Raw genomic sequence first — 22,105 nt, 5'->3', positions numbered from 1 at the left:
GACTTTTCAGAATCCTTGGGTGGCACCGTAGTCGGAAACCAATTCTGGTTATCGCTTCTCGGCCTTTTGGCTAAGATCAAGTGTAGTATCTGTTCTTATCAGTTTAATATCTGATACGTCCCCTATCTGGGGACCATATATTAAATGGATTTTTAGAACAGGGAGATGGAAAAAGAGCTTGCTCTGTCCACTCCACGCATTGACCTGGTATTGCAGTATCTCCAGGACCGGTGCACCCCTTCTTTAATGCAGTTTCTAAAATCAGAAAGAATTGAATTCAATGCTTTTTGTTCATTTTGCTTGTTTGTCGGATTTTGGGATGGACTCTTTGGCTTTGCTTTTCTTCTCCTCATTGGATTTTTCATGTTAAAAGTTGCAGAAGCCAGATGACAAGCTCATTTTGGTTCAACTTCAGCAACTGTGCATTGCATTGCCATGTAATGGAATGTAATGCAATGCTATCAATCTAGCTCTCCCTCTATACTTCCTTTTGGATAAACAGACATATTAGGCAAGCATTTTGGAGCTTTCACCTAAATAACTACAGGTGGTGAGATAAGCTGCACAATATAATTGACCTTTCAGTATATTGTTGCACACACACCATCTATTTAGCAAATGCCCTTGTTATCAACAGCAGCCTTTTAAACTCACCTGAGCTAACAGGTATGTGAGCTGGTTACTCTGCTGCGCTTAAAATTTCTTTTTTGGTTTGCTACAATGCCTTTTCTGAAACGTTGTCTCCCTCTGCTGGAACACTGACTTCTTTCATTTAATGCCTGCAGACTATAAAAGAGAAACCAACCCAAAAAGTTTGGTTGATTAGTCTGTGGCATTCTTTTAAACTGTTGCTTATGGCGGTCTCTGTGAGCTTCTCAGTGACATTCAGCCATCCAGGTATCCCGCCTGCAGTAGACGGAATGTGGCAATGGAACGCTGGCTGCGCGTGTCATAATAGGCTCTGAGCCTTTATATACCTGCGCACAGCAGCAGCCACCTTCAGTCTGCTGCTGGACAGCCAGCAGCAGCAGCAGCAGGAGAGGTAATTAATCAGCAACCCTCCTGCTAAGGGTAGACAGCTGCTCGTTCCACCCCCCCCCCCGCCTTAATTGGTTCTCCTCCCTTCCAACGGTGTTGAGGCGGGTGGGAACAGCCGGGGGTTGAGGGTACTGTGCTAAAAGAGGTGGAGTTATGCAGATCTAAAACGCGTGGATTGCAGCAGCAGCAAGCCGAAAAGTGCAGGCATGTGAGGGATCTAGAGGTTGACAGCATGTCTTCTTAACGGGAGTCCAGGTGGCCATCTCCACAAATGGACTTTTCAGAATCCTTGGGTGGCACCGTAGTCGGAAACCAATTCTGGTTATCGCTTCTCGGCCTTTTGGCTAAGATCAAGTGTAGTATCTGTTCTTATCAGTTTAATATCTGATACGTCCCCTATCTGGGGACCATATATTAAATGGATTTTTAGAACAGGGAGATGGAAAAAGAGCTTGCTCTGTCCACTCCACGCATTGACCTGGTATTGCAGTATCTCCAGGACCGGTGCACCCCTTCTTTAATGCAGTTTCTAAAATCAGAAAGAATTGAATTCAATGCTTTTTGTTCATTTTGCTTGTTTGTCGGATTTTGGGATGGACTCTTTGGCTTTGCTTTTCTTCTCCTCATTGGATTTTTCATGTTAAAAGTTGCAGAAGCCAGATGACAAGCTCATTTTGGTTCAACTTCAGCAACTGTGCATTGCATTGCCATGTAATGTAATGTAATGCAATGCTATCTATCTAGCTCTCCCTCTATACTTCCTTTTGGATAAACAGACATATTAGGCAAGCATTTTGGAGCTTTCACCTAAATAACTACAGGTGGTGAGATAAGCTGCACAATATAATTGACCTTTCAGTATATTGTTGCACACACACCATCTATTTAGCAAATGCCCTTGTTATCAACAGCAGCCTTTTAAACTCACCTGAGCTAACAGGTATGTGAGCTGGTTACTCTGCTGCGCTTAAAATTTCTTTTTTGGTTTGCTACAATGCCTTTTCTGAAACGTTGTCTCCCTCTGCTGGAACACTGACTTCTTTCATTTAATGCCTGCAGACTATAAAAGAGAAACCAACCCAAAAAGTTTGGTTGATTAGTCTGTGGCATTCTTTTAAACTGTTGCTTATGGCGGTCTCTGTGAGCTTCTCAGTGACATTCAGCCATCCAGGTATCCCGCCTGCAGTAGACGGAATGTGGCAATGGAACGCTGGCTGCGCGTGTCATAATAGGCTCTGAGCCTTTATATACCTGCGCACAGCAGCAGCCACCTTCAGTCTGCTGCTGGACAGCCAGCAGCAGCAGCAGCAGGAGAGGTAATTAATCAGCAACCCTCCTGCTAAGGGTAGACAGCTGCTCGTTCCACCCCCCCCCCCGCCTTAATTGGTTCTCCTCCCTTCCAACGGTGTTGAGGCGGGTGGGAACAGCCGGGGGTTGAGGGTACTGTGCTAAAAGAGGTGGAGTTATGCAGATCTAAAACGCGTGGATTGCAGCAGCAGCAAGCCGAAAAGTGCAGGCATGTGAGGGATCTAGAGGTTGACAGCATGTCTTCTTAACGGGAGTCCAGGTGGCCATCTCCACAAATGGACTTTTCAGAATCCTTGGGTTGCACCGTAGTCGGAAACCAATTCTGGTTATCGCTTCTCGGCCTTTTGGCTAAGATCAAGTGTAGTATCTGTTCTTATCAGTTTAATATCTGATACGTCCCCTATCTGGGGACCATATATTAAATGGATTTTTAGAACAGGGAGATGGAAAAAGAGCTTGCTCTGTCCACTCCACGCATTGACCTGGTATTGCAGTATCTCCAGGACCGGTGCACCCCTTCTTTAATGCAGTTTCTAAAATCAGAAAGAATTGAATTCAATGCTTTTTGTTCATTTTGCTTGTTTGTCGGATTTTGGGATGGACTCTTTGGCTTTGCTTTTCTTCTCCTCATTGGATTTTTCATGTTAAAAGTTGCAGAAGCCAGATGACAAGCTCATTTTGGTTCAACTTCAGCAACTGTGCATTGCATTGCCATGTAATGTAATGTAATGCAATGCTATCTATCTAGCTCTCCCTCTATACTTCCTTTTGGATAAACAGACATATTAGGCAAGCATTTTGGAGCTTTCACCTAAATAACTACAGGTGGTGAGATAAGCTGCACAATATAATTGACCTTTCAGTATATTGTTGCACACACACCATCTATTTAGCAAATGCCCTTGTTATCAACAGCAGCCTTTTAAACTCACCTGAGCTAACAGGTATGTGAGCTGGTTACTCTGCTGCGCTTAAAATTTCTTTTTTGGTTTGCTACAATGCCTTTTCTGAAACGTTGTCTCCCTCTGCTGGAACACTGACTTCTTTCATTTAATGCCTGCAGACTATAAAAGAGAAACCAACCCAAAAAGTTTGGTTGATTAGTCTGTGGCATTCTTTTAAACTGTTGCTTATGGCGGTCTCTGTGAGCTTCTCAGTGACATTCAGCCATCCAGGTATCCCGCCTGCAGTAGACGGAATGTGGCAATGGAACGCTGGCTGCGCGTGTCATAATAGGCTCTGAGCCTTTATATACCTGCGCACAGCAGCAGCCACCTTCAGTCTGCTGCTGGACAGCCAGCAGCAGCAGCAGCAGGAGAGGTAATTAATCAGCAACCCTCCTGCTAAGGGTAGACAGCTGCTCGTTCCACCCCCCCCCCGCCTTAATTGGTTCTCCTCCCTTCCAACGGTGTTGAGGCGGGTGGGAACAGCCGGGGGTTGAGGGTACTGTGCTAAAAGAGGTGGAGTTATGCAGATCTAAAACGCGTGGATTGCAGCAGCAGCAAGCCGAAAAGTGCAGGCATGTGAGGGATCTAGAGGTTGACAGCATGTCTTCTTAACGGGAGTCCAGGTGGCCATCTCCACAAATGGACTTTTCAGAATCCTTGGGTGGCACCGTAGTCGGAAACCAATTCTGGTTATCGCTTCTCGGCCTTTTGGCTAAGATCAAGTGTAGTATCTGTTCTTATCAGTTTAATATCTGATACGTCCCCTATCTGGGGACCATATATTAAATGGATTTTTAGAACAGGGAGATGGAAAAAGAGCTTGCTCTGTCCACTCCACGCATTGACCTGGTATTGCAGTATCTCCAGGACCGGTGCACCCCTTCTTTAATGCAGTTTCTAAAATCAGAAAGAATTGAATTCAATGCTTTTTGTTCATTTTGCTTGTTTGTCGGATTTTGGGATGGACTCTTTGGCTTTGCTTTTCTTCTCCTCATTGGATTTTTCATGTTAAAAGTTGCAGAAGCCAGATGACAAGCTCATTTTGGTTCAACTTCAGCAACTGTGCATTGCATTGCCATGTAATGTAATGTAATGCAATGCTATCTATCTAGCTCTCCCTCTATACTTCCTTTTGGATAAACAGACATATTAGGCAAGCATTTTGGAGCTTTCACCTAAATAACTACAGGTGGTGAGATAAGCTGCACAATATAATTGACCTTTCAGTATATTGTTGCACACACACCATCTATTTAGCAAATGCCCTTGTTATCAACAGCAGCCTTTTAAACTCACCTGAGCTAACAGGTATGTGAGCTGGTTACTGTGCTGCGCTTAAAATTTATTTTTTGGTTTGCTACAATGCCTTTTCTGAAACGTTGTCTCCCTCTGCTGGAACACTGACTTCTTTCATTTAATGCCTGCAGACTATAAAAGAGAAACCAACCCAAAAAGTTTGGTTGATTAGTCTGTGGCATTCTTTTAAACTGTTGCTTATGGCGGTCTCTGTGAGCTTCTCAGTGACATTCAGCCATCCAGGTATCCCGCCTGCAGTAGACGGAATGTGGCAATGGAACGCTGGCTGCGCGTGTCATAATAGGCTCTGAGCCTTTATATACCTGCGCACAGCAGCAGCCACCTTCAGTCTGCTGCTGGACAGCCAGCAGCAGCAGCAGCAGGAGAGGTAATTAATCAGCAACCCTCCTGCTAAGGGTAGACAGCTGCTCGTTCCACCCCCCCCCCCCGCCTTAATTGGTTCTCCTCCCTTCCAACGGTGTTGAGGCGGATGGGAACAGCCGGGGGTTGAGGGTACTGTGCTAAAAGAGGTGGAGTTATGCAGATCTAAAACGCGTGGATTGCAGCAGCAGCAAGCCGAAAAGTGCAGGCATGTGAGGGATCTAGAGGTTGACAGCATGTCTTCTTAACATGAGTCCAGGTGGCCATCTTCACAAATGGACTTTTCAGAATCCTTGGGTGGCACCGTAGTCGGAAACCAATTCTGGTTATCGCTTCTCGGCCTTTTGGCTAAGATCAAGTGTAGTATCTGTTCTTATCAGTTTAATATCTGATACGTCCCCTATCTGGGGACCATATATTAAATGGATTTTTAGAACAGGGAGATGGAAAAAGAGCTTGCTCTGTCCACTCCACGCATTGACCTGGTATTGCAGTATCTCCAGGACCGGTGCACCCCTTCTTTAATGCAGTTTCTAAAATCAGAAAGAATTGAATTCAATGCTTTTTGTTCATTTTGCTTGTTTGTCGGATTTTGGGATGGACTCTTTGGCTTTGCTTTTCTTCTCCTCATTGGATTTTTCATGTTAAAAGTTGCAGAAGCCAGATGACAAGCTCATTTTGGTTCAACTTCAGCAACTGTGCATTGCATTGCCATGTAATGTAATGTAATGCAATGCTATCTATCTAGCTCTCCCTCTATACTTCCTTTTGGATAAACAGACATATTAGGCAAGCATTTTGGAGCTTTCACCTAAATAACTACAGGTGGTGAGATAAGCTGCACAATATAATTGACCTTTCAGTATATTGTTGCACACACACCATCTATTTAGCAAATGCCCTTGTTATCAACAGCAGCCTTTTAAACTCACCTGAGCTAACAGGTATGTGAGCTGGTTACTCTGCTGCGCTTAAAATTTCTTTTTTGGTTTGCTACAATGCCTTTTCTGAAACGTTGTCTCCCTCTGCTGGAACACTGACTTCTTTCATTTAATGCCTGCAGACTATAAAAGAGAAACCAACCCAAAAAGTTTGGTTGATTAGTCTGTGGCATTCTTTTAAACTGTTGCTTATGGCGGTCTCTGTGAGCTTCTCAGTGACATTCAGCCATCCAGGTATCCCGCCTGCAGTAGACGGAATGTGGCAATGGAACGCTGGCTGCGCGTGTCATAATAGGCTCTGAGCCTTTATATACCTGCGCACAGCAGCAGCCACCTTCAGTCTGCTGCTGGACAGCCAGCAGCAGCAGCAGCAGGAGAGGTAATTAATCAGCAACCCTCCTGCTAAGGGTAGACAGCTGCTCGTTCCACCCCCCCCCCCGCCTTAATTGGTTCTCCTCCCTTCCAACGGTGTTGAGGCGGGTGGGAACAGCCGGGGGTTGAGGGTACTGTGCTAAAAGAGGTGGAGTTATGCAGATCTAAAACGCGTGGATTGCAGCAGCAGCAAGCCGAAAAGTGCAGGCATGTGAGGGATCTAGAGGTTGACAGCATGTCTTCTTAACGGGAGTCCAGGTGGCCATCTCCACAAATGGACTTTTCAGAATCCTTGGGTGGCACCGTAGTCGGAAACCAATTCTGGTTATCGCTTCTCGGCCTTTTGGCTAAGATCAAGTGTAGTATCTGTTCTTATCAGTTTAATATCTGATACGTCCCCTATCTGGGGACCATATATTAAATGGATTTTTAGAACAGGGAGATGGAAAAAGAGCTTGCTCTGTCCACTCCACGCATTGACCTGGTATTGCAGTATCTCCAGGACCGGTGCACCCCTTCTTTAATGCAGTTTCTAAAATCAGAAAGAATTGAATTCAATGCTTTTTGTTCATTTTGCTTGTTTGTCGTATTTTGGGATGGACTCTTTGGCTTTGCTTTTCTTCTCCTCATTGGATTTTTCATGTTAAAAGTTGCAGAAGCCAGATGACAAGCTCATTTTGGTTCAACTTCAGCAACTGTGCATTGCATTGCCATGTAATGTAATGTAATGCAATGCTATCTATCTAGCTCTCCCTCTATACTTCCTTTTGGATAAACAGACATATTAGGCAAGCATTTTGGAGCTTTCACCTAAATAACTACAGGTGGTGAGATAAGCTGCACAATATAATTGACCTTTCAGTATATTGTTGCACACACACCATCTATTTAGCAAATGCCCTTGTTATCAACAGCAGCCTTTTAAACTCACCTGAGCTAACAGGTATGTGAGCTGGTTACTCTGCTGCGCTTAAAATTTCTTTTTTGGTTTGCTACAATGCCTTTTCTGAAACGTTGTCTCCCTCTGCTGGAACACTGACTTCTTTCATTTAATGCCTGCAGACTATAAAAGAGAAACCAACCCAAAAAGTTTGGTTGATTAGTCTGTGGCATTCTTTTAAACTGTTGCTTATGGCGGTCTCTGTGAGCTTCTCAGTGACATTCAGCCATCCAGGTATCCCGCCTGCAGTAGACGGAATGTGGCAATGGAACGCTGGCTGCGCGTGTCATAATAGGCTCTGAGCCTTTATATACCTGCGCACAGCAGCAGCCACCTTCAGTCTGCTGCTGGACAGCCAGCAGCAGCAGCAGCAGGAGAGGTAATTAATCAGCAACCCTCCTGCTAAGGGTAGACAGCTGCTCGTTCCACCCCCCCCCCGCCTTAATTGGTTCTCCTCCCTTCCAACGGTGTTGAGGCGGGTGGGAACAGCCGGGGGTTGAGGGTACTGTGCTAAAAGAGGTGGAGTTATGCAGATCTAAAACGCGTGGATTGCAGCAGCAGCAAGCCGAAAAGTGCAGGCATGTGAGGGATCTAGAGGTTGACAGCATGTCTTCTTAACGGGAGTCCAGGTGGCCATCTCCACAAATGGACTTTTCAGAATCCTTGGGTGGCACCGTAGTCGGAAACCAATTCTGGTTATCGCTTCTCGGCCTTTTGGCTAAGATCAAGTGTAGTATCTGTTCTTATCAGTTTAATATCTGATACGTCCCCTATCTGGGGACCATATATTAAATGGATTTTTAGAACAGGGAGATGGAAAAAGAGCTTGCTCTGTCCACTCCACGCATTGACCTGGTATTGCAGTATCTCCAGGACCGGTGCACCCCTTCTTTAATGCAGTTTCTAAAATCAGAAAGAATTGAATTCAATGCTTTTTGTTCATTTTGCTTGTTTGTCGGATTTTGGGATGGACTCTTTGGCTTTGCTTTTCTTCTCCTCATTGGATTTTTCATGTTAAAAGTTGCAGAAGCCAGATGACAAGCTCATTTTGGTTCAACTTCAGCAACTGTGCATTGCATTGCCATGTAATGTAATGTAATGCAATGCTATCTATCTAGCTCTCCCTCTATACTTCCTTTTGGATAAACAGACATATTAGGCAAGCATTTTGGAGCTTTCACCTAAATAACTACAGGTGGTGAGATAAGCTGCACAATATAATTGACCTTTCAGTATATTGTTGCACACACACCATCTATTTAGCAAATGCCCTTGTTATCAACAGCAGCCTTTTAAACTCACCTGAGCTAACAGGTATGTGAGCTGGTTACTCTGCTGCGCTTAAAATTTCTTTTTTGGTTTGCTACAATGCCTTTTCTGAAACGTTGTCTCCCTCTGCTGGAACACTGACTTCTTTCATTTAATGCCTGCAGAGTATAAAAGAGAAACCAACCCAAAAAGTTTGGTTGATTAGTCTGTGGCATTCTTTTAAACTGTTGCTTATGGCGGTCTCTGTGAGCTTCTCAGTGACATTCAGCCATCCAGGTATCCCGCCTGCAGTAGACGGAATGTGGCAATGGAACGCTGGCTGCGCGTGTCATAATAGGCTCTGAGCCTTTATATACCTGCGCACAGCAGCAGCCACCTTCAGTCTGCTGCTGGACAGCCAGCAGCAGCAGCAGCAGGAGAGGTAATTAATCAGCAACCCTCCTGCTAAGGGTAGACAGCTGCTCGTTCCACCCCCCCCCCCCGCCTTAATTGGTTCTCCTCCCTTCCAACGGTGTTGAGGCGGGTGGGAACAGCCGGGGGTTGAGGGTACTGTGCTAAAAGAGGTGGAGTTATGCAGATCTAAAACGCGTGGATTGCAGCAGCAGCAAGCCGAAAAGTGCAGGCATGTGAGGGATCTAGAGGTTGACAGCATGTCTTTTTAACGGGAGTCCAGGTGGCCATCTCCACAAATGGACTTTTCAGAATCCTTGGGTGGCACCGTAGTCGGAAACCAATTCTGGTTATCGCTTCTCGGCCTTTTGGCTAAGATCAAGTGTAGTATCTGTTCTTATCAGTTTAATATCTGATACGTCCCCTATCTGGGGACCATATATTAAATGGATTTTTAGAACAGGGAGATGGAAAAAGAGCTTGCTCTGTCCACTCCACGCATTGACCTGGTATTGCAGTATCTCCAGGACCGGTGCACCCCTTCTTTAATGCAGTTTCTAAAATCAGAAAGAATTGAATTCAATGCTTTTTGTTCATTTTGCTTGTTTGTCGGATTTTGGGATGGACTCTTTGGCTTTGCTTTTCTTCTCCTCATTGGATTTTTCATGTTAAAAGTTGCAGAAGCCAGATGACAAGCTCATTTTGGTTCAACTTCAGCAACTGTGCATTGCATTGCCATGTAATGTAATGTAATGCAATGCTATCTATCTAGCTCTCCCTCTATACTTCCTTTTGGATAAACAGACATATTAGGCAAGCATTTTGGAGCTTTCACCTAAATAACTACAGGTGGTGAGATAAGCTGCACAATATAATTGACCTTTCAGTATATTGTTGCACACACACCATCTATTTAGCAAATGCCCTTGTTATCAACAGCAGCCTTTTAAACTCACCTGAGCTAACAGGTATGTGAGCTGGTTACTCTGCTGCGCTTAAAATTTCTTTTTTGGTTTGCTACAATGCCTTTTCTGAAACGTTGTCTCCCTCTGCTGGAACACTGACTTCTTTCATTTAATGCCTGCAGACTATAAAAGAGAAACCAACCCAAAAAGTTTGGTTGATTAGTCTGTGGCATTCTTTTAAACTGTTGCTTATGGCGGTCTCTGTGAGCTTCTCAGTGACATTCAGCCATCCAGGTATCCCGCCTGCAGTAGACGGAATGTGGCAATGGAACGCTGGCTGCGCGTGTCATAATAGGCTCTGAGCCTTTATATACCTGCGCACAGCAGCAGCCACCTTCAGTCTGCTGCTGGACAGCCAGCAGCAGCAGCAGCAGGAGAGGTAATTAATCAGCAACCCTCCTGCTAAGGGTAGACAGCTGCTCGTTCCACCCCCCCCCCCCCCGCCTTAATTGGTTCTCCTCCCTTCCAACGGTGTTGAGGCGGGTGGGAACAGCCAGGGGTTGAGGGTACTGTGCTAAAAGAGGTGGAGTTATGCAGATCTAAAACGCGTGGATTGCAGCAGCAGCAAGCCGAAAAGTGCAGGCATGTGAGGGATCTAGAGGTTGACAGCATGTCTTTTTAACGGGAGTCCAGGTGGCCATCTCCACAAATGGACTTTTCAGAATCCTTGGGTGGCACCGTAGTCGGAAACCAATTCTGGTTATCGCTTCTCGGCCTTTTGGCTAAGATCAAGTGTAGTATCTGTTCTTATCAGTTTAATATCTGATACGTCCCCTATCTGGGGACCATATATTAAATGGATTTTTAGAACAGGGAGATGGAAAAAGAGCTTGCTCTGTCCACTCCACGCATTGACCTGGTATTGCAGTATCTCCAGGACCGGTGCACCCCTTCTTTAATGCAGTTTCTAAAATCAGAAAGAATTGAATTCAATGCTTTTTGTTCATTTTGCTTGTTTGTCGGATTTTGGGATGGACTCTTTGGCTTTGCTTTTCTTCTCCTCATTGGATTTTTCATGTTAAAAGTTGCAGAAGCCAGATGACAAGCTCATTTTGGTTCAACTTCAGCAACTGTGCATTGCATTGCCATGTAATGTAATGTAATGCAATGCTATCTATCTAGCTCTCCCTCTATACTTCCTTTTGGATAAACAGACATATTAGGCAAGCATTTTGGAGCTTTCACCTAAATAACTACAGGTGGTGAGATAAGCTGCACAATATAATTGACCTTTCAGTATATTGTTGCACACACACCATCTATTTAGCAAATGCCCTTGTTATCAACAGCAGCCTTTTAAACTCACCTGAGCTAACAGGTATGTGAGCTGGTTACTCTGCTGCGCTTAAAATTTCTTTTTTGGTTTGCTACAATGCCTTTTCTGAAACGTTGTCTCCCTCTGCTGGAACACTGACTTCTTTCATTTAATGCCTGCAGACTATAAAAGAGAAACCAACCCAAAAAGTTTGGTTGATTAGTCTGTGGCATTCTTTTAAACTGTTGCTTATGGCGGTCTCTGTGAGCTTCTCAGTGACATTCAGCCATCCAGGTATCCCGCCTGCAGTAGACGGAATGTGGCAATGGAACGCTGGCTGCGCGTGTCATAATAGGCTCTGAGCCTTTATATACCTGCGCACAGCAGCAGCCACCTTCAGTCTGCTGCTGGACAGCCAGCAGCAGCAGCAGCAGGAGAGGTAATTAATCAGCAACCCTCCTGCTAAGGGTAGACAGCTGCTCGTTCCACCCCCCCCCCGCCTTAATTGGTTCTCCTCCCTTCCAACGGTGTTGAGGCGGGTGGGAACAGCCGGGGGTTGAGGGTACTGTGCTAAAAGAGGTGGAGTTATGCAGATCTAAAACGCGTGGATTGCAGCAGCAGCAAGCCGAAAAGTGCAGGTATGTGAGGGATCTAGTGGTTGACAGCATGTCTTCTTAACGGGAGTCCAGGTGGCCATCTCCACAAATGGACTTTTCAGAATCCTTGGGTGGCACCGTAGTCGGAAACCAATTCTGGTTATCGCTTCTCGGCCTTTTGGCTAAGATCAAGTGTAGTATCTGTTCTTATCAGTTTAATATCTGATACGTCCCCTATCTGGGGACCATATATTAAATGGATTTTTAGAACAGGGAGATGGAAAAAGAGCTTGCTCTGTCCACTCCACGCATTGACCTGGTATTGCAGTATCTCCAGGACCGGTGCACCCCTTCTTTAATGCAGTTTCTAAAATCAGAAAGAATTGAATTCAATGCTTTTTGTTCATTTTGCTTGTTTGTCGGATTTTGGGATGGACTCTTTGGCTTTGCTTTTCTTCTCCTCATTGGATTTTTCATGTTAAAAGTTGCAGAAGCCAGATGACAAGCTCATTTTGGTTCAACTTCAGCAACTGTGCATTGCATTGCCATGTAATGTAATGTAATGCAATGCTATCTATCTAGCTCTCCCTCTATACTTCCTTTTGGATAAACAGACATATTAGGCAAGCATTTTGGAGCTTTCACCTAAATAACTACAGGTGGTGAGATAAGCTGCACAATATAATTGACCTTTCAGTATATTGTTGCACACACACCATCTATTTAGCAAATGCCCTTGTTATCAACAGCAGCCTTTTAAACTCACCTGAGCTAACAGGTATGTGAGCTGGTTACTCTGCTGCGCTTAAAATTTCTTTTTTGGTTTGCTACAATGCCTTTTCTGAAACGTTGTCTCCCTCTGCTGGAACACTGACTTCTTTCATTTAATGCCTGCAGACTATAAAAGAGAAACCAACCCAAAAAGTTTGGTTGATTAGTCTGTGGCATTCTTTTAAACTGTTGCTTATGGCGGTCTCTGTGAGCTTCTCAGTGACATTCAGCCATCCAGGTATCCCGCCTGCAGTAGACGGAATGTGGCAATGGAACGCTGGCTGCGCGTGTCATAATAGGCTCTGAGCCTTTATATACCTGCGCACAGCAGCAGCCACCTTCAGTCTGCTGCTGGACAGCCAGCAGCAGCAGCAGCAGGAGAGGTAATTAATCAGCAACCCTCCTGCTAAGGGTAGACAGCTGCTCGTTCCACCCCCCCCCCCCCCCCCGCCTTAATTGGTTCTCCTCCCTTCCAACGGTGTTGAGGCGGGTGGGAACAGCCGGGGGTTGAGGGTACTGTGCTAAAAGAGGTGGAGTTATGCAGATCTAAAACGCGTGGATTGCAGCAGCAGCAAGCCGAAAAGTGCAGGCATGTGAGGGATCTAGAGGTTGACAGCATGTCTTCTTAACGGGAGTCCAGGTGGCCATCTCCACAAATGGACTTTTCAGAATCCTTGGGTGGCACCGTAGTCGGAAACCAATTCTGGTTATCGCTTCTCGGCCTTTTGGCTAAGATCAAGTGTAGTATCTGTTCTTATCAGTTTAATATCTGATACGTCCCCTATCTGGGGACCATATATTAAATGGATTTTTAGAACAGGGAGATGGAAAAAGAGCTTGCTCTGTCCACTCCACGCATTGACCTGGTATTGCAGTATCTCCAGGACCGGTGCACCCCTTCTTTAATGCAGTTTCTAAAATCAGAAAGAATTGAATTCAATGCTTTTTGTTCATTTTGCTTGTTTGTCGGATTTTGGGATGGACTCTTTGGCTTTGCTTTTCTTCTCCTCATTGGATTTTTCATGTTAAAAGTTGCAGAAGCCAGATGACAAGCTCATTTCGGTTCAACTTCAGCAACTGTGCATTGCATTGCCATGTAATGTAATGTAATGCAATGCTATCTATCTAGCTCTCCCTCTATACTTCCTTTTGGATAAACAGACATATTAGGCAAGCATTTTGGAGCTTTCACCTAAATAACTACAGGTGGTGAGATAAGCTGCACAATATAATTGACCTTTCAGTATATTGTTGCACACACACCATCTATTTAGCAAATGCCCTTGTTATCAACAGCAGCCTTTTAAACTCACCTGAGCTAACAGGTATGTGAGCTGGTTACTCTGCTGCGCTTAAAATTTCTTTTTTGGTTTGCTACAATGCCTTTTCTGAAACGTTGTCTCCCTCTGCTGGAACACTGACTTCTTTCATTTAATGCCTGCAGACTATAAAAGAGAAACCAACCCAAAAAGTTTGGTTGATTAGTCTGTGGCATTCTTTTAAACTGTTGCTTATGGCGGTCTCTGTGAGCTTCTCAGTGACATTCAGCCATCCAGGTATCCCGCCTGCAGTAGACGGAATGTGGCAATGGAACGCTGGCTGCGCGTGTCATAATAGGCTCTGAGCCTTTATATACCTGCGCACAGCAGCAGCCACCTTCAGTCTGCTGCTGGACAGCCAGCAGCAGCAGCAGCAGGAGAGGTAATTAATCAGCAACCCTCCTGCTAAGGGTAGACAGCTGCTCGTTCCACCCCCCCCCCGCCTTAATTGGTTCTCCTCCCTTCCAACGGTGTTGAGGCGGGTGGGAACAGCCGGGGGTTGAGGGTACTGTGCTAAAAGAGGTGGAGTTATGCAGATCTAAAACGCGTGGATTGCAGCAGCAGCAAGCCGAAAAGTGCAGGTATGTGAGGGATCTAGAGGTTGACAGCATGTCTTCTTAACGGGAGTCCAGGTGGCCATCTCCACAAATGGACTTTTCAGAATCCTTGGGTGGCACCGTAGTCGGAAACCAATTCTGGTTATCGCTTCTCGGCCTTTTGGCTAAGATCAAGTGTAGTATCTGTTCTTATCAGTTTAACATCTGATACGTCCCCTATCTGGGGACCATATATTAAATGGATTTTTAGAACAGGGAGATGGAAAAAGAGCTTGCTCTGTCCACTCCACGCATTGACCTGGTATTGCAGTATCTCCAGGACCGGTGCACCCCTTCTTTAATGCAGTTTCTAAAATCAGAAAGAATTGAATTCAATGCTTTTTGTTCATTTTGCTTGTTTGTCGGATTTTGGGATGGACTCTTTGGCTTTGCTTTTCTTCTCCTCATTGGATTTTTCATGTTAAAAGTTGCAGAAGCCAGATGACAAGCTCATTTTGGTTCAACTTCAGCAACTGTGCATTGCATTGCCATGTAATGTAATGTAATGCAATGCTATCTATCTAGCTCTCCCTCTATACTTCCTTTTGGATAAACAGACATATTAGGCAAGCATTTTGGAGCTTTCACCTAAATAACTACAGGTGGTGAGATAAGCTGCACAATATAATTGACCTTTCAGTATATTGTTGCACACACACCATCTATTTAGCAAATGCCCTTGTTATCAACAGCAGCCTTTTAAACTCACCTGAGCTAACAGGTATGTGAGCTGGTTACTCTGCTGCGCTTAAAATTTCTTTTTTGGTTTGCTACAATGCCTTTTCTGAAACGTTGTCTCCCTCTGCTGGAACACTGACTTCTTTCATTTAATGCCTGCAGACTATAAAAGAGAAACCAACCCAAAAAGTTTGGTTGATTAGTCTGTGGCATTCTTTTAAACTGTTGCTTATGGCGGTCTCTGTGAGCTTCTCAGTGACATTCAGCCATCCAGGTATCCCGCCTGCAGTAGACGGAATGTGGCAATGGAACGCTGGCTGCGCGTGTCATAATAGGCTCTGAGCCTTTATATACCTGCGCACAGCAGCAGCCACCTTCAGTCTGCTGCTGGACAGCCAGCAGCAGCAGCAGCAGGAGAGGTAATTAATCAGCAACCCTCCTGCTAAGGGTAGACAGCTGCTCGTTCCACCCCCCCCCCGCCTTAATTGGTTCTCCTCCCTTCCAACGGTGTTGAGGCGGGTGGGAACAGCCGGGGGTTGAGGGTACTGTGCTAAAAGAGGTGGAGTTATGCAGATCTAAAACGCGTGGATTGCAGCAGCAGCAAGCCGAAAAGTGCAGGCATGTGAGGGATCTAGAGGTTGACAGCATGTCTTCTTAACGGGAGTCCAGGTGGCCATCTCCACAAATGGACTTTTCAGAATCCTTGGGTGGCACCGTAGTCGGAAACCAATTCTGGTTATCGCTTCTCGGCCTTTTGGCTAAGATCAAGTGTAGTATCTGTTCTTATCAGTTTAATATCTGATACGTCCCCTATCTGGGGACCATATATTAAATGGATTTTTAGAACAGGGAGATGGAAAAAGAGCTTGCTCTGTCCACTCCACGCATTGACCTGGTATTGCAGTATCTCCAGGACCGGTGCACCCCTTCTTTAATGCAGTTTCTAAAATCAGAAAGAATTGAATTCAATGCTTTTTGTTCATTTTGCTTGTTTGTCGGATTTTGGGATGGACTCTTTGGCTTTGCTTTTCTTCTCCTCATTGGATTTTTCATGTTAAAAGTTGCAGAAGCCAGATGACAAGCTCATTTTGGTTCAACTTCAGCAACTGTGCATTGCATTGCCATGTAATGTAATGTAATGCAATGCTATCTATCTAGCTCTCCCTCTATACTTCCTTTTGGATAAACAGACATATTAGGCAAGCATTTTGGAGCTTTCACCTAAATAACTACAGGTGGTGAGATAAGCTGCACAATATAATTGACCTTTCAGTATATTGTTGCACACACACCATCTATTTAGCAAATGCCCTTGTTATCAACAGCAGCCTTTTAAACTCACCTGAGCTAACAGGTATGTGAGCTGGTTACTCTGCTGCGCTTAAAATTTCTTTTTTGGTTTGCTACAATGCCTTTTCTGAAACGTTGTCTCCCTCTGCTGGAACACTGACTTCTTTCATTTAATGCCTGCAGACTATAAAAGAGAAACCAACCCAAAAAGTTTGGTTGATTAGTCTGTGGCATTCTTTTAAACTGTTGCTTATGGCGGACTCTGTGAGCTTCTCAGTGACATTCAGCCATCCAGGTATCCCGCCTGCAGTAGACGGAATGTGGCAATGGAACGCTGGCTGCGCGTGTCATAATAGGCTCTGAGCCTTTATATACCTGCGCACAGCAGCAGCCACCTTCAGTCTGCTGCTGGACAGCCAGCAGCAGCAGGAGAGGTAATTAATCAGCAACCCTCCTGCTACGGGTAGACAGCTGCTCGTTCCACCCCCCCCTCCCGCCTTAATTGGTTCTCCTCCCTTCCAACGGTGTTGAGGCGGGTGGGAACAGCCGGGGGTTGAGGGTACTGTGCTAAAAGAGGTGGAGTTATGCAGATCTAAAACGCGTGGATTGCAGCAGCAGCAAGCCGAAAAGTGCAGGCATGTGAGGGATCTAGAGGTTGACAGCATGTCTTCTTAACGGGAGTCCAGGTGGCCATCTCCACAAATGGACTTTTCAGAATCCTTGGGTGGCACCGTAGTCGGAAACCAATTCTGGTTATCGCTTCTCGGCCTTTTGGCTAAGATCAAGTGTAGTATCTGTTCTTATCAGTTTAATATCTGATACGTCCCCTATATGGGGACCATATATTAAATGGATTTTTAGAACAGGGAGATGGAAAAAGAGCTTGCTCTGTCCACTCCACGCATTGACCTGGTATTGCAGTATCTCCAGGACCAGTGCACCCCTTCTTTAATGCAGTTTCTAAAATCAGAAAGAATTGAATTCAATGCTTTTTGTTCATTTTGCTTGTCGGATTTTGGGATGGACTCTTTGGCTTTGCTTTTCTTCTCCTCATTGGATTTTTCATGTTAAAAGTTGCAGAAGCCAGATGACAAGCTCATTTTGGTTCAACTTCAGCAACTGTGCATTGCATTGCCATGTAATGTAATGTAATGCAATGCTATCTATCTAGCTCTCCCTCTATACTTCCTTTTGGATAAACAGACATATTAGGCAAGCATTTTGGAGCTTTCACCTAAATAACTACAGGTGGTGAGATAAGCTGCACAATATAATTGACCTTTCAGTATATTGTTGCACACACACCATCTATTTAGCAAATGCCCTTGTTATCAACAGCAGCCTTTTAAACTCACCTGAGCTAACAGGTATGTGAGCTGGTTACTCTGCTGCGCTTAAAATTTCTTTTTTGGTTTGCTACAATGCCTTTTCTGAAACGTTGTCTCCCTCTGCTGGAACACTGACTTCTTTCATTTAATGCCTGCAGACTATAAAAGAGAAACCAACCCAAAAAGTTTGGTTGATTAGTCTGTGGCATTCTTTTAAACTGTTGCTTATAGCGGTCTCTGTGAGCTTCTCAGTGACATTCAGCCATCCAGGTATCCCGCCTGCAGTAGACGGAATGTGGCAATGGAACGCTGGCTGCGCGTGTCATAATAGGCTCTGAGCCTTTATATACCTGCGCACAGCAGCAGCCACCTTCAGTCTGCTGCTGGACAGCCAGCAGCAGCAGCAGCAGGAGAGGTAATTAATCAGCAACCCTCCTGCTAAGGGTAGCTCGTTCCACCCCCCCCCGCCTTAATTGGTTCTCCTCCCTTCCAACGGTGTTGAGGCGGGTGGGAACAGCCGGGGGTTAAGGGTACTGTGCTAAAAGAGGTGGAGTTATGCAGATCTAAAACGCATGGATTGCAGCAGCAGCAAGCCGAAAAGTGCAGGCATGTGAGGGATCTAGAGGTTGACAGCATGTCTTCTTAACGGGAGTCCAGGTGGCCATCTCCACAAATGGACTTTTCAGAATCCTTGGGTGGCACCGTAGTTGGAAACCAATTCTGGTTATCGCTTCTCGGCCTTTTGGCTAAGATCAAGTGTAGTATCTGTTCTTATCAGTTTAATATCTGATACGTCCCCTATCTGGGGACCATATATTAAATGGATTTTTAGAACAGGGAGATGGAAAAAGAGCTTGCTCTGTCCACTCCACGCATTGACCTGGTATTGCAGTATCTCCAGGACCGGTGCACCCCTTCTTTAATGCAGTTTCTAAAATCAGAAAGAATTGAATTCAATGCTTTTTGTTCATTTTGCTTGTTTGTCGGATTTTGGGATGGACTCTTTGGCTTTGCTTTTCTTCTCCTCATTGGATTTTTCATGTTAAAAGTTGCAGAAGCCAGATGACAAGCTCATTTTGGTTCAACTTCAGCAACTGTGCATTGCATTGCCATGTAATGTAATGTAATGCAATGCTATCTATCTAGCTCTCCCTCTATACTTCCTTTTGGATAAACAGACATATTAGGCAAGCATTTTGGAGCTTTCACCTAAATAACTACAGGTGGTGAGATAAGCTGCACAATATAATTGACCTTTCAGTATATTGTTGCACACACACCATCTATTTAGCAAATGCCCTTGTTATCAACAGCAGCCTTTTAAACTCACCTGAGCTAACAGGTATGTGAGCTGGTTACTCTGCTGCGCTTAAAATTTCTTTTTTGGTTTGCTACAATGCCTTTTCTGAAACGTTGTCTCCCTCTGCTGGAACACTGACTTCTTTCATTTAATGCCTGCAGACTATAAAAGAGAAACCAACCCAAAAAGTTTGGTTGATTAGTCTGTGGCATTCTTTTAAACTGTTGCTTATGGCGGTCTCTGTGAGCTTCTCAGTGACATTCAGCCATCCAGGTATCCCGCCTGCAGTAGACGGAATGTGGCAATGGAACGCTGGCTGCGCGTGTCATAATAGGCTCTGAGCCTTTATATACCTGCGCACAGCAGCAGCCACCTTCAGTCTGCTGCTGGACAGCCAGCAGCAGCAGCAGCAGCAGGAGAGGTAATTAATCAGCAACCCTCCTGCTAAGGGTAGACAGCTGCTCGTTCCACCCCCCCCCCCCCCGCCTTAATTGGTTCTCCTCCCTTCCAACGGTGTTGAGGCGGGTGGGAACAGCCGGGGGTTGAGGGTACTGTGCTAAAAGAGGTGGAGTTATGCAGATCTAAAACGCGTGGATTGCAGCAGCAGCAAGCCGAAAAGTGCAGGCATGTGAGGGATCTAGAGGTTGACAGCATGTCTTCTTAACGGGAGTCCAGGTGGCCATCTCCACAAATGGACTTTTCAGAATCCTTGGGTGGCACCGTAGTCGGAAACCAATTCTGGTTATCGCTTCTCGGCCTTTTGGCTAAGATCAAGTGTAGTATCTGTTTTTATCAGTTTAATATCTGATACGTCCCCTATCTGGGGACCATATATTAAATGGATTTTTAGAACAGGGAGATGGAAAAAGAGCTTGCTCTGTCCACTCCACGCATTGACCTGGTATTGCAGTATCTCCAGGACCGGTGCACCCCTTCTTTAATGCAGTTTCTAAAATCAGAAAGAATTGAATTCAATGCTTTTTGTTCATTTTGCTTGTTTGTCGGATTTTGGGATGGACTCTTTGGCTTTGCTTTTCTTCTCCTCATTGGATTTTTCATGTTAAAAGTTGCAGAAGCCAGATGACAAGCTCATTTTGGTTCAACTTCAGCAACTGTGCATTGCATTGCCATGTAAAGTAATGTAATGCAGTGCTATCTATCTAGCTCTCCCTCTATACTTCCTTTTGGATAAACAGACATATTAGGCAAGCATTTTGGAGCTTTCACCTAAATAACTACAGGTGGTGAGATAAGCTGCACAATATAATTGACCTTTCAGTATATTGTTGCACACACACCATCTATTTAGCAAATGCCCTTGTTATCAACAGCAGCCTTTTAAACTCACCTGAGCTAACAGGTATGTGAGCTGGTTACTCTGCTGCGCTTAAAATTTCTTTTTTGGTTTGCTACAATGCCTTTTCTGAAACGTTGTCTCCCTCTGCTGGAACACTGACTTCTTTCATTTAATGCCTGCAGACTATAAAAGAGAAACCAACCCAAAAAGTTTGGTTGATTAGTCTGTGGCATTCTTTTAAACTGTTGCTTATGGCGGTCTCTGTGAGCTTCTCAGTGACATTCAGCCATCCAGGTATCCCGCCTGCAGTAGACGGAATGTGGCAATGGAACGCTGGCTGCGCGTGTCATAATAGGCTCTGAGCCTTTATATACCTGCGCACAGCAGCAGCCACCTTCAGTCTGCTGCTGGACAGCCAGCAGCAGCAGCAGCAGGAGAGGTAATTAATCAGCAACCCTCCTGCTAAGGGTAGACAGCTGCTCGTTCCACCCCCCCCCCGCCTTAATTGGTTCTCCTCCCTTCCAACGGTGTTGAGGCGGGTGGGAACAGCCGGGGGTTGAGGGTACTGTGCTAAAAGAGGTGGAGTTATGCAGATCTAAAACGCGTGGATTGCAGCAGCAGCAAGCCGAAAAGTGCAGGCATGTGAGGGATCTAGAGGTTGACAGCATGTCTTCTTAACGGGAGTCCAGGTGGCCATCTCCACAAATGGACTTTTCAGAATCCTTGGGTGGCACCGTAGTCAGAAAGCAATTCTGGTTATCGCTTCTCGGCCTTTTGGCTAAGATCAAGTGTAGTATCTGTTCTTATCAGTTTAATATCTGATACGTCCCCTATCTAGGGACCATATATTAAATGGATTTTTAGAACAGGGAGATGGAAAAAGAGCTTGCTCTGTCCACTCCACGCATTGACCTGGTATTGCAGTATCTCCAGGACCGGTGCACCCCTTCTTTAATGCAGTTTCTAAAATCAGAAAGAATTGAATTCAATGCTTTTTGTTCATTTTGCTTGTTTGTCGGATTTTGGGATGGACTCTTTGGCTTTGCTTTTCTTCTCCTCATTGGATTTTTCATGTTAAAAGTTGCAGAAGCCAGATGACAAGCTCATTTTGGTTCAACTTCAGCAACTGTGCATTGCATTGCCATGTAATGTAATGTAATGCAATGCTATCTATCTAGCTCTCCCTCTATACTTCCTTTTGGATAAACAGACATATTAGGCAAGCATTTTGGAGCTTTCACCTAAATAACTACAGGTGGTGAGATAAGCTGCACAATATAATTGACCTTTCAGTATATTGTTGCACACACACCATCTATTTAGCAAATGCCCTTGTTATCAACAGCAGCCTTTTAAACTCACCTGAGCTAACAGGTATGTGAGCTGGTTACTCTGCTGCGCTTAAAATTTCTTTTTTGGTTTGCTACAATGCCTTTTCTGAAACGTTGTCTCCCTCTGCTGGAACACTGACTTCTTTCATTTAATGCCTGCAGACTATAAAAGAGAAACCAACCCAAAAAGTTTGGTTGATTAGTCTGTGGCATTCTTTTAAACTGTTGCTTATGGCGGTCTCTGTGAGCTTCTCAGTGACATTCAGCCATCCAGGTATCCCGCCTGCAGTAGACGGAATGTGGCAATGGAACGCTGGCTGCGCGTGTCATAATAGGCTCTGAGCCTTTATATACCTGCGCACAGCAGCAGCCACCTTCAGTCTGCTGCTGGACAGCCAGCAGCAGCAGCAGCAGGAGAGGTAATTAATCAGCAACCTCCTGCTAAGGGTAGACAGCTGCTCGTTCCACCCCCCCCCCCGCCTTAATTGGTTCTCCTC

General features: G+C 45.1%; 17 non-coding genes across 17 annotated transcripts; all 17 read left to right on the top strand.

The window, feature by feature from the left end:
• The first annotated feature begins 50 nt into the window (after positions 1 to 50).
• Positions 51 to 241, top strand: LOC141184279 (U2 spliceosomal RNA). The gene has a single exon (XR_012259049.1). It is a non-coding gene; the product is annotated as a U2 spliceosomal RNA (small nuclear RNA).
• A 1,121-nt stretch (positions 242 to 1,362) lies between these two features.
• LOC141184266 (U2 spliceosomal RNA) lies at positions 1,363 to 1,553 on the top strand. Its single transcript, XR_012259037.1, has one exon. It is a non-coding gene; the product is annotated as a U2 spliceosomal RNA (small nuclear RNA).
• Positions 1,554 to 2,674: 1,121 nt separating this feature from the next.
• LOC141184253 (U2 spliceosomal RNA) lies at positions 2,675 to 2,865 on the top strand. The gene has a single exon (XR_012259026.1). It is a non-coding gene; the product is annotated as a U2 spliceosomal RNA (small nuclear RNA).
• Positions 2,866 to 3,985: 1,120 nt separating this feature from the next.
• On the top strand, positions 3,986 to 4,176 carry LOC141184241 (U2 spliceosomal RNA). Its single transcript, XR_012259015.1, has one exon. It is a non-coding gene; the product is annotated as a U2 spliceosomal RNA (small nuclear RNA).
• Positions 4,177 to 5,298: 1,122 nt separating this feature from the next.
• Positions 5,299 to 5,489, top strand: LOC141184228 (U2 spliceosomal RNA). The gene has a single exon (XR_012259004.1). It is a non-coding gene; the product is annotated as a U2 spliceosomal RNA (small nuclear RNA).
• A 1,121-nt stretch (positions 5,490 to 6,610) lies between these two features.
• On the top strand, positions 6,611 to 6,801 carry LOC141184216 (U2 spliceosomal RNA). Its single transcript, XR_012258993.1, has one exon. It is a non-coding gene; the product is annotated as a U2 spliceosomal RNA (small nuclear RNA).
• Positions 6,802 to 7,921: 1,120 nt separating this feature from the next.
• On the top strand, positions 7,922 to 8,112 carry LOC141184204 (U2 spliceosomal RNA). Its single transcript, XR_012258982.1, has one exon. It is a non-coding gene; the product is annotated as a U2 spliceosomal RNA (small nuclear RNA).
• A 1,122-nt stretch (positions 8,113 to 9,234) lies between these two features.
• On the top strand, positions 9,235 to 9,425 carry LOC141184192 (U2 spliceosomal RNA). The gene has a single exon (XR_012258971.1). It is a non-coding gene; the product is annotated as a U2 spliceosomal RNA (small nuclear RNA).
• A 1,124-nt stretch (positions 9,426 to 10,549) lies between these two features.
• Positions 10,550 to 10,740, top strand: LOC141184180 (U2 spliceosomal RNA). The gene has a single exon (XR_012258960.1). It is a non-coding gene; the product is annotated as a U2 spliceosomal RNA (small nuclear RNA).
• A 1,120-nt stretch (positions 10,741 to 11,860) lies between these two features.
• On the top strand, positions 11,861 to 12,051 carry LOC141184168 (U2 spliceosomal RNA). The gene has a single exon (XR_012258949.1). It is a non-coding gene; the product is annotated as a U2 spliceosomal RNA (small nuclear RNA).
• Positions 12,052 to 13,178: 1,127 nt separating this feature from the next.
• On the top strand, positions 13,179 to 13,369 carry LOC141184156 (U2 spliceosomal RNA). Its single transcript, XR_012258938.1, has one exon. It is a non-coding gene; the product is annotated as a U2 spliceosomal RNA (small nuclear RNA).
• Positions 13,370 to 14,489: 1,120 nt separating this feature from the next.
• On the top strand, positions 14,490 to 14,680 carry LOC141191180 (U2 spliceosomal RNA). The gene has a single exon (XR_012265179.1). It is a non-coding gene; the product is annotated as a U2 spliceosomal RNA (small nuclear RNA).
• A 1,120-nt stretch (positions 14,681 to 15,800) lies between these two features.
• LOC141184143 (U2 spliceosomal RNA) lies at positions 15,801 to 15,991 on the top strand. The gene has a single exon (XR_012258926.1). It is a non-coding gene; the product is annotated as a U2 spliceosomal RNA (small nuclear RNA).
• A 1,116-nt stretch (positions 15,992 to 17,107) lies between these two features.
• Positions 17,108 to 17,298, top strand: LOC141190221 (U2 spliceosomal RNA). The gene has a single exon (XR_012264251.1). It is a non-coding gene; the product is annotated as a U2 spliceosomal RNA (small nuclear RNA).
• A 1,108-nt stretch (positions 17,299 to 18,406) lies between these two features.
• Positions 18,407 to 18,597, top strand: LOC141184131 (U2 spliceosomal RNA). The gene has a single exon (XR_012258915.1). It is a non-coding gene; the product is annotated as a U2 spliceosomal RNA (small nuclear RNA).
• A 1,127-nt stretch (positions 18,598 to 19,724) lies between these two features.
• LOC141184883 (U2 spliceosomal RNA) lies at positions 19,725 to 19,915 on the top strand. The gene has a single exon (XR_012259596.1). It is a non-coding gene; the product is annotated as a U2 spliceosomal RNA (small nuclear RNA).
• A 1,120-nt stretch (positions 19,916 to 21,035) lies between these two features.
• Positions 21,036 to 21,226, top strand: LOC141184945 (U2 spliceosomal RNA). Its single transcript, XR_012259653.1, has one exon. It is a non-coding gene; the product is annotated as a U2 spliceosomal RNA (small nuclear RNA).
• Positions 21,227 to 22,105: the final 879 nt, after the last annotated feature.

Source organism: Phyllobates terribilis, unplaced genomic scaffold (genome assembly GCF_046119375.1).
Source record: "Phyllobates terribilis strain yellow unplaced genomic scaffold, ASM4611937v1 Scaffold_40__1_contigs__length_11209783, whole genome shotgun sequence".
Taxonomy (NCBI): Eukaryota; Metazoa; Chordata; class Amphibia; order Anura; family Dendrobatidae; genus Phyllobates; species Phyllobates terribilis.
This window is presented reverse-complemented; position numbering and strand designations above follow the sequence as displayed.